This window comes from Petaurus breviceps, unplaced genomic scaffold, assembly GCF_028583685.1.
Source record: "Petaurus breviceps papuanus isolate PSGF00001 unplaced genomic scaffold, PetGlider_PUasm1.0 179, whole genome shotgun sequence".
Classification (NCBI taxonomy): domain Eukaryota; kingdom Metazoa; phylum Chordata; class Mammalia; order Diprotodontia; family Petauridae; genus Petaurus; species Petaurus breviceps.
Window position 1 is genome coordinate 10,079,789 of NW_027185779.1, and position 10,422 is coordinate 10,090,210.

At 37.3% G+C, this 10,422-nt stretch overlaps 1 protein-coding gene across 1 annotated transcript in view; it reads left to right on the top strand.

Moving 5' to 3' along the window:
• The first annotated feature begins 1,505 nt into the window (after nt 1-1,505).
• NBN (nibrin) overlaps nt 1,506-10,422 on the top strand; it is a 267,933-nt gene continuing 259,016 nt past the window's right edge. Inside the window, exon 1 of the mRNA XM_069086682.1 lies at nt 1,506-1,516. The gene's annotated coding sequence lies outside the window, so the exon portion shown is untranslated. The remainder of the gene's footprint in view (nt 1,517-10,422) is intronic.

A 10,422-nucleotide genomic window follows, 5' to 3' on the forward strand; every position in this document is an offset into this window, starting at 1 on the left:
AAAGATTTCACACAGAACATATTCATTTTGTTTCATTTTCTCCACCCATCAAAGTGCTTTGTTCATTGCTATAATAACTCGACTTAATTCATATTTATATACCTAGCAACTTAAAGGAGGACTCAGGTCCATTTTTAGTCTTTAAAATAAAATCATATTTTCTAAAAATCTAATTTTGCTTCTATCATTCTTTACTTTTATTAATCTATAGCAAAAGAACTATCCTAAAAGTCAGTTTACTTTTCACATTGGGAATTAAGAATTAGCTGTTTCTAGCTCTCTTAAAGCAATGCAAGCTATTCTAAGCTATTCTCTCCCTACCAAATTAGTTTCCAAATCATCTATCTTTTCAACTTCACTTTCAAGGTACACTCAAGTTGACTGAGCAATGACTTATCTTGGCACAACCATTTTGAGACTATTAACAGTGACATGAATATAGGACAAGCAGGTTTTGAAAGTCAATTAATTTGCCAATGAAAACACTAGTTTTCTATGTATTATTCTAGAATATGAATTCTCCATGAGATGACCAGTTTTCTTGTTAATGTTTTTTAGCACATCCCCAATGTGATTTGAGCAACATTGTGTTCCTGTAGACTGCCTTCCACATGCAAGTTTCCCATTACAATGATAGAGGGTTGGTTATGTCTCTTGAGTACAAAAAAAAAATCCTTCATTATTCTCTGCTTTCAGAATTTTGTGTGGGAGGAATATTGCTGCACACAACTGAACCAAACTAGCAGTTATAAAGTGTCCAGGACATCAAGTGAAAGGTCAGCCAGGTATGATTTGCAGCTGCTGTGTCATTTAGAGAGGGTGTTGGTCTGACTCTTATAATCCTTTCATTTTAAGGAAGCTAAAGGTCTTATTAAAAATTGTGCACATAATGCTTTGGTGAGATTTTAGGAAGTCAGAAATAAATTAAGAGTACAGTGTTTATGTAGAAACTAATTTGATTCAACTTAGTTGGTAGAAGACAAATGTCACCAAGTCTCATTAACAAATCAGCTTATCTGGTCAATATTGAGTTTCCTCCACCTGCCTCTAAGCTAGGAGAAATAGCCCCATCCTCTTAATTCCTACAATAATATTGTCCACAATACCTATTTGATAGGAAGAGCCAGCATAGAGTAATTGATCAAGTTTTGGGCTTGTAGACTGAGGTCATGGGTTCAAGTCATATGCCTCAGGCAACTTTCCAAGACCATAATTCAATCAACTTCATTAGAGGCAGTTCTCTACATATCAGAATCTTAATGCTTTCATTTAATTCATACATTTTCACATAATCTAGCACTTGGACATATTTACATTTTTCTCTATTTTTTTCATCATTTAGTTCAGCTCAATAGGAATTTAAAAAATGCCTGCTCTATTCAGAGGACTGAACTGGACTGGGAAACCTACAAAGTTTAGTTAAGACATGGCTCCTACCACTGTGGATCATATTGTCTAGTAAGAGGATAAGAGGCCCAGGTAGCCATATTACACAATGATACATAAGTACATGGGGGAGGAATGGACCTTAGTAAAAGAGAGAAAGTATCTATCTCTCTCTTTTCCCCATCCTCATGGCACTGTCAGTACTATTATACTAAGACCAAAGACTTTGGCTTCTCTCCTGAAGTGTTAAAAGGTCACTTCTGATTGACCTCTCATCTTTAATCCCTGTGTGGAAAACCCATATCTTCTTGGCCCTTGGTTGGGACAAGATTTTCCCTCTGAGATAGGAAGTTTTCTTTCCTTTTCCTTTTTTTTTCTTTTTTGCCTTTGAGTTAGGAAATGCCTTTAGAAGCACCACAACACATGGTAACCCATAAGAACTTTGAAAAATTAGATGATTGTTAAGTTGTATCACCACATATTTAAAAATAAAGAAAACTCTTAATTTCCCAATTGTTTGTGAATTATGCCACATGGCCATTTCTAGAAGGCTCTTAAATATAATGCACTGGGGAAGGTTCTAGAAAAGGAAAATGTTTTAATCTCCCCAAGGTACCAGAGAACTATCCAAAATTTGTGAACGAGGCCTTTACCAACAGGATTCAACTGATTTCCTGGGGAAGACACAGGTTTAACTGACAGGAGAGCTTAAGGGATGTGAGCTCCAAACTACTTCAGTTAATGCAATGACAGAAGACTCAAGCTCCTCAACTGAATCAATCAATCAACAAACAATAAGCTGAGTAAACTAGGAAGAAAGGAATTTTCCTACAACCTCACTACAATGTATCAATAAATTCTTAATCAATTACAGAGGATTATAGGTTATTGGAAAAAGGCAGATGCCACCACTCTGGAAACATCTTGTGATTGACTAAAAGAATCAGATATACTTCCTGGGTCTATTTTAAAAAGAAATCAAGTAGTACAGTAATAAGACAGTCAAGTAGGGAACCAGTTCAACAATGGAGGACTCAGAGCTTGGAAGCTGAGGATTCCAGGGCTGGAACCAACCTCTAGAGATGGAATAACACCTGGGAACAGATTAGTCATGGCATCAGAGATACTCATCCAATAGCAGATAGTTCATCTAACTAGAACTTGGTAAGGTGACCTAATAGGAGATAAGACATCCAGTCAAAAGCAAAGTGACAAACTGAAGACAAATGGTTTCAGAAAGACAGTAACCCAAAAAAGGATGCAACTTAAAGGAATATGTTTGGGAGCAGAGCCAAGATGGCAGAGTAAAAGCAAGAACTTGCTTGAGCTCATCCCCCAGTCACCTCCAAATACCAGTAAAAAAATTACTCTAAACAAATTTTAGAGCTACAGAATTCACAAAATGCAGAGTGAAATATATATCCAGCTGAAGACAGCCTGGTAAGATAAAAGGAAGGGTCTATCACACCAAGCTGGGAGAGGAGCACAGTCCTATGTGGGCCATGCCAGCACAGACCAGCTGCATAGACCAGTCAGAGCAGACCTCAGGGGACTGGATCTCTGGAATCTGGGGTGGTTTCCAGACTTCTCAACCCACAAATGCCAAAGAGAAAGTAAAAGGTCAGTGGGTAAACCCTGTTGGACCCAGGTGAGCCAAAGCAGCAGCAGCAGAGGCAGCTTCTGTAGCTCCAGGCTCACAGATGGTGGGAGGGGGAACAAGTGGCTGATCAGAAGGCAATTGCAGGAATCTCTTTGTTGTTGCTGAGACAGGATTCTCTTGTTTTGCCTGCTTGGATGTGGGTTGCAGTCTTGAGTGGCAGTCCTGGGGTGAGGAGGAGTGTTGGCATGGCAGAGCTTGTGGTGGCTATAGAGAAGGAGTCATCCTTATGGTTCTAAGGCAGGTCCCTAGAAGTAGCTCTGACAACAGCTACACAAAACCCCAGAAATTTGGTACACAGCACTCTCCACTATAGAAGCAGAGTTCTACCCTGGCAAAGAACTCAAAAGTCAAGTAATTGGTTGGCAAAATGAGCAAACAAAGGAAAAGGAGTCAGACTATAGAAACTCTCTTTGGTTACAAAGACATAGTACCAGAAGAAGGCAACAGAGTCAAAACTCCTGCATCAAAAGTCTCAAAAAAATATGAATTGGTCACAGACCATGGAGGAGCTCAAAAAGAATTTTGAAAATCAGGTAAGAGAAGTAGAGGAAAAATTGGGAAGAGAAATGAGAGTAATGCAAAAAAATAATGAAAAACACATCAACAGCATACTAAAGGAGACCCCCCAAAATACTAAAGAAAATAATAACCTTAAAAATAGACTAACTCAAATGGCAAAAGAGGTCCAAAAAGCCAATGAGGAGAAGAATACCTTAAAGAGCAAAATTGGCCAAATGGAAAAGGAAGTGCAAAAGCTCACTGAAGAAAATAATTCCTTCAAAATTAGAATGTAATAAATGGAAGCAACTGAATTTATGAGAAATCAAGATATTATAAAAGATCCAAAAGAATGAAAAAATAGAAGACAATGCAAAATATCTCACTGGAAAAATAACTGACCTGGGGAATAGAACCAGGAGAGATAATTTTAAAATTGTGGGACTACCTGAAAGCCCTGATCATAAAAAAAGCCTAGGCATCATCTTTCAAGAAATTATCAAAGAAAATTGCCTTGATATTCTAGAACCAGAGGTAAAAAATAGAAATTGAAAGAATCTACCAATTGTCTCTTGAAAAATATTCCAAAAAGAAAACTCCTAGGAATATTATAGGGAAATTCCAGAGTTCCCATGTCAATGAGAAAATATTACAAGAAGTCAGGAAGAAACAATTCAAGTATTGTGGAACTTCAATCTGTGTAACACAAGATCTAGTAGCTTCTACATTAAGGGATTGAAGGGCTTGGAATATATTCCAGAGGTCAAAGGAGCTAGGATTAAAACCAAGAATCACCTACCCAGCAAACCTGAGTATAATCCTTCAGGTGAAAGAATGGATTTTAAATGAGATAGAGGACTTTCAAGCATTCTTGATGAAAAGACCATCATTTCCAAAACAGCAATTCTTCCAAACACCAATTCTTCTTCATTAGAATTAGATCCAGTATAGAATTTTTCCCTGATGATTCTTCCATCTTTTGAAGGATGAAGTTATCATCTATCAAGGCAAGTCAAGAAGTTATTAGCTGTTCTATTTTTGTCAGAGAAAGAGCTTTAGCAGATTCTGGATAATTGAAATCTCTCATTATTATATCATGGTCTTGTCCCTATATTTGTGATATCTTTCTACAAACTTCTCATTTATTTCCCATTTCTGTCCAAATGGTCTGCAATATACTGGCATGGAAAAAATTTCACTTCTGGTTTTGTATTCATTGATCTTTACCCAAATGCCCTCCACTATGCTGAGATCTGAATGTGGCCAATTTTATTCAACAAAAGTACCTACTTTGTTGTTGTTGTTCAGTAGTTTCAGTCATGTCTGACTCTTTGTGACAGCATTTGGGATTTTCATCACAAAAATACTCGAGTGGTTTGCCATTTCCTTCTCTGGCTAATTTTACAGATGAGGAAACTGAAGCAAACAGGGTTAAGTGACTTGCTCAGGGTCACATAGCCAGTATGTGTCTGTAACCAGATTTGAACTCAGGCATGTGAGTCTTCCTGATTCTAGGTCAGGCGTTGTATCTGTATCAGCATCTACCCACCCCTGTTAAGTACCAACTATGAGAGAGGAGTGGGAGGGAAACATTTGGAAATCAAAATCTTATAAAACTAAATTATTGAAAACTAAAAATAAATAACTTTTTTTAAAGTTCCAGATCATGGGGAAAAGAAAACAAAAACAAAATAACCTCTGCTCTCAAGGAATTCATGTTCTACTAGGAAATAAGAGTATACAGATAAGTAAATAACCAAATATATACATAAATTTTAAGAGGAGAAAAGCACTAATAGCTGAGGATATCAGCAGAGACATAAATCATATCTTGAAGAAAGTTAGGAGTTCTACCTGGCAAAGGTTAGGAGGAGGTGAATTCTGGATATGGTTTACACCTGTTCCATGTGTAACCAAAAGATGGAATTTGTGGATAGGGAAAAGCTAGCCAGTCAGTTTGACTGAAATAATGAGTGCACAAAAGGTAGTAATATGAAATGACTAGGAAAGTATCTGGCAGTTAAATTGTGAACGCTGTTAAATGCAAGGCTGAGGGTGTTGTATTCTGCCCTAGAGGCAATAAAAAGTAATTAAAGATTTTTGACTGTGAAGTGGAGGGAAGGTTATAACATGATCAGATCTACATTCAGAATATCAGTTTGGTATCTGTGTGGAGACTGCATTGGAGAAGTAAGAAACTGAAACTGGAGGGACCAAAAAAGAGACTAGTAGCAGGCACGAGGTGATGAAGACCAATGCTATGGTTAAAGCAATGGGAAGAGAGCAAGGGAAAGATGCAAGAGATGTTACCAAAACAAAAGCAATAACAACAGGAACATGTTTAGTTTCAATGTAATGGGAGAAGCTAATAGGATAAGAACTTGACCTATAATTTGATTGGTAGAGAGAATTCCTGGATGAGGAAATTACCTCTACCAATGTAACTTGGTACCTTCTCTGTGATGGTGCAGCTAGGTGGCACAGTGGATAGAGGGCCAGATCTGGAGGTAGGAAGACCTGAGTTCAAAGCCAGGTTCAGACACTTACTATCTGTGTGACCCTTCGCAAGTCACTTAACCTTGTTTGCCTCAGTTTCCTCATCTATAAAATAAGCTGAAGAAGAAAATGGCAAACTACTTCAGTCTCTTTGCCAAGAAAATCCCAATAGAGTTAAAATGACTAAAATGACTAAACACAACAAAACCTTCTTCACAACTTAGTCTTAGAGAATTTCCTAGACGTCTGAGAAGTTAAGTGAGTTGACCAGGATCACACAGCTTGTAAGTGTCTAAGGCAGGATTTGAACTCAGGTCTTCCTGGCTCTCTATCCACTGGGACCCCTAGCTACCCATCAGAGACAAAACTTGTACCCAGGTGTTCTTTGCTACAAGACCAGCTCTTAGTCTATTGTGCCATTGCTGACTATCAGAAACCAGTAAAAGTATGGTTTTATTTGAATTACTGTCCTAATGTCATAGAAGTTGGGTTTGATTCTTATATTCTTAGATGTGGAAGAAAAATATTGGCAGAGGCCAGAAAAATTATCTTCAGATTAAAGCTTAAATATTCAATGAACTTCACAAGTGAACAAAAACTCCTGGACATCTTTCAGGTTTAGTTTCCCAAACTTGAAGTTTTATCTGATTATTTTTTAATCATAAGACACTTTATTTGGGATGATCCCACTAGCAAATACTGCAAAATTTGAAGCTAGGATGGAAAGAAAAATTCCACTTTAGTATAATTGCAGAAACACATAAAAGTGACATTTATTTGAAACACTCACCACCAGTTATGAGTTAGACTGAAAAAATGGTTGTTTTAATCAAGACAGCTGCTTATGTTTTAGCTAGAAGTTTTATTACCAAGGGTGGAATGAAGAATGACACTAACTTTTAAATAGAACAGTGCCACTGAAATTCAGACTTTTAAACCTGATTCATGTTTACATAGCATAGTATTTTTATCTTTTGCTCTCATTTCCAGCTCTGACTCACCTTTTACTGTGTCAGAGACAGGATTCAAACCCAGGTCTACTAACAAATATTTATAGAATCATAGAATCCCTGAGTTAGAAAATTATAGAATCATAGATTTAGAGCTAGAAGAACATATATTATATAAAAGAAATTTGAAAATATTCTTGGAGAGTCATGTAAGTAAAAAAGGAAATTTCATTCCAGATATAGAGAATGAATGCTTAAAAGTAGGACAAAGCATGCTGAGTTTGAGGAACAGCTTCATAACCATTTATCTAGAAAAGAAAGGACATGAAAGATAGTAATATGAAATAAGGCAGGAAAGGTAGGGAAGACATGGCTTGCAAGGTATTTTAAATACAAGACTGAGGAATTTGTATTTTATTCTCTAAAGCACAGGTTATCACTGAAGGTTTTATGTAGGAGAGTGACATAGTCAGGCCTATGCAGCCAGACCCACTGAACTGAACTGAATTACTAAATCTACAAGCTCTCCCTATTCTCTAGGTCACTTGTTAAACATTAAAAGCACCTAGTATATCCATGGGGTGGAGGAAACTTTGCCCTTGGCACTATATATAATGTAGGATTGTATCTGAGCTTTCTGTTTTTTCAAATGTTTTTATTGATATCTTTTGGTTTTTACATCTTAGTTATCCCAATTATCTCTGTCGTCTCTTACTCCTATATAATAGAGAGCCATCCTATAAAATAAATAGCATTCATTAGAGAGAGGAAAAAAATATCACACAACTGATCAACACATTGAAAAAGTCTAAAGATAAGTGCAATATATAACACCTGCAGACCTCCCACCTCCATGAGGGGCATGGGGAAGAGGTTTCTTCTCATATCCTTTTATTAAAATTCTACTCGAGCTTTATAATTTTGCTATATTTGCTTTTGATTTTTACATTGTTTTAGTTATTTGCATTATCTTAATTATTATGTATATTGTCTTCTTGGCTTGGCTTACTTCACTCTATTGACAGATTCCGTCCATGATGCTCCATGCCCACCTCTTCACTGTTACCTCCACCAGACTTCTACCTTTCCCTATGTCTCATTGTCTACATTTAGAGAGAAGTTTCTTACTGGCCCCTCTGCTGTCACTCTGCTGCCGTGGCTGTCTTGGTTGCTGCATTTAAATCACTACTCCAATGTTTCTGTTGTTTGGAGTATTCAAGAAGCAAATAATCTCTTCCATACTGGTTTTCTTCCTAAAAATCCTTCAAACTCTTCTTCATTATTAAACATCCATCTTTTTGCATATATGGTTAAGCTCAGGTTTGCATGGTAGGTCTCTCTGGACTGCATGCTGACCTCCATTGTTCTTTGGAATATATTCCCTCCTACATTTTCTGATGGGGGAAGGGGAAAATATATAGTCTTATATTATTCAAATTTTCTTCCCTTTATATTTGAAGGTCTTTCTCCCAGTGGTTTAAAGAACTTTGTTTCTGAACTGACTTGTTAAATTTAACCACTATGATTCTCAGAGTTTGTAACCTTAGGATTTTTTTTTTTCTGGAGGTGATCTATGAATTCTTTCAATTGGTATTTCATTTTGCATGGTCAGAAATTCTGGGCAGTTTTCTTCTATTATTTCTAGAATTGTGGTGTTCACATTTTTTGTCCTGTTATGTTCTTCTGAGACACCTGTGATTCTTAGGATGACTATATATCCTGTCCTCAAGATCAGTAGGTTTTACTTGAATCATGCATATATTTTTTAATGTTACTTTTTTTGCTTCTCTTCTTCTAGTTTACCCTTTACTTCTATATATTTGTATTTCCAATCTATTGGAAATAGATTTGTTGTTTCAGGGTTTTTAAAATTTTTGATGATAATACAAATTCTGGGTTTTTTCTATTCTAACCATTACTTTTGCTATGTAGTACATAAACTCCGCTCTCATAATTCTCATTTCTCTTTTGGATAATTCAGAAACAGTGTCTTATGGTTCTATGTTCTCATATTCCACAGGTTCTTCTATCTCATCAAGAGATGAATAAATTTTCTTTTAGATGCCTAAACTCATTTACTAGTCCAGAGACAATATTTTCTTCCATTATTGTTTGACAGGTTTTTGAGGGTTTTTTTGCCTGAAGTGTTTGCTTGTTCCTGATTTTCTCCTATTCATTTTCTGACTCTTTCCCCTCTGGTGTGGTTGCCTTTGGGGCTTAATCTCAAAGTGCCTCTTCCCACAAGGGGCATTTCACAGATCACCAGCCGAAGTATCTGCTGCAAGTAGCCTTTGAGGGGTCAGAACTTGCCCTAGTAGGACACCATGATCTTTCCTTTAGGTTTAGTGAAGTGCTATGAAGCAAGAAAGCTCAGAACATGAGCAACAGGAAGACAAAGGCCTAGACATCTCTTTTTCACAAAACCTCTCCAAAGCAGAAATTATGCACCAAAGATAAAACAGCTTCAGCTATCTCCATGGTCTAGGACACCCAGAATTCAAAAGGAAAAAAAAAACACCAAAAGCAGATGAACTAAATGAATTAATGTTCACTGACTCCACCCACACAAATACACAGTGTCTCATCTTGGTGTCCTGTCTCACTCCTTTTGTTCCTCAATTCTCTGACCCAACACTTGCAATTCAGAGGTTTTCCATCCCAGCACTGGCAGTTGAGAACTTTTCAGTATTAGTACTCTGGAGTTTCAGCCCCACAGCAGGCTTTTTCTCCTTATGGGCTATGGCCAAGCTGGCTATCTGCCATGGCCCAGGTAAACTTCTAAAGCTTGGAGCTAGGTTCTCCAAAGAACTGAAAAAAGTAAAAAGGAACTGGGGTGTTTGGATGGATTTCATTGTAAAACTGTGTCTGTTGTAAACCTTGGGTCTGCTAGTGCAGCCTTGATGCTGGTAGGTGGGAAATGGGGGAGTCTGAGTGAGTGAGTCAGTGAACATTAATTCATTCAGTTCATGAGCTGAGGTGTTTTTCCCTTTTTAATTCTGGGTGTCCTAGACCATGAAGATATCTAAAGTTGCTTTATCTTTAGTGCATAATTTCTGCTTTGGAGAGGTCTGAGAGGTTTTGCCAAAAAGAGGAGATGTCTAGGCCTTTGTCTTCCTGTTGTTCATGCTCTGAGCTTTCTTTCATGAACAACGTGCTTGGGGCTGGAGCATAGTCAAATAAGCATTTGAAATTGAGGAAAATTGGTAATTTTCAAACATTCATCCTCTGACTCAGCCATAGGTCACACAACAATGTTGGGAGAGCTCCTCAGTGACTCTGGGCCTCAGGTTTTCATTTGTGAAATGAGAAGAATAATATCTGCTCTCTGACTCAGAAAGGGCTTGTGATAATTGAATTCTAAAATGCTTTGAGCTTAGTAGAAAGATCTCTCTCTCTCTCTCTCTCTCTCTCTCTCTCTCTCTCTCTCTCTCT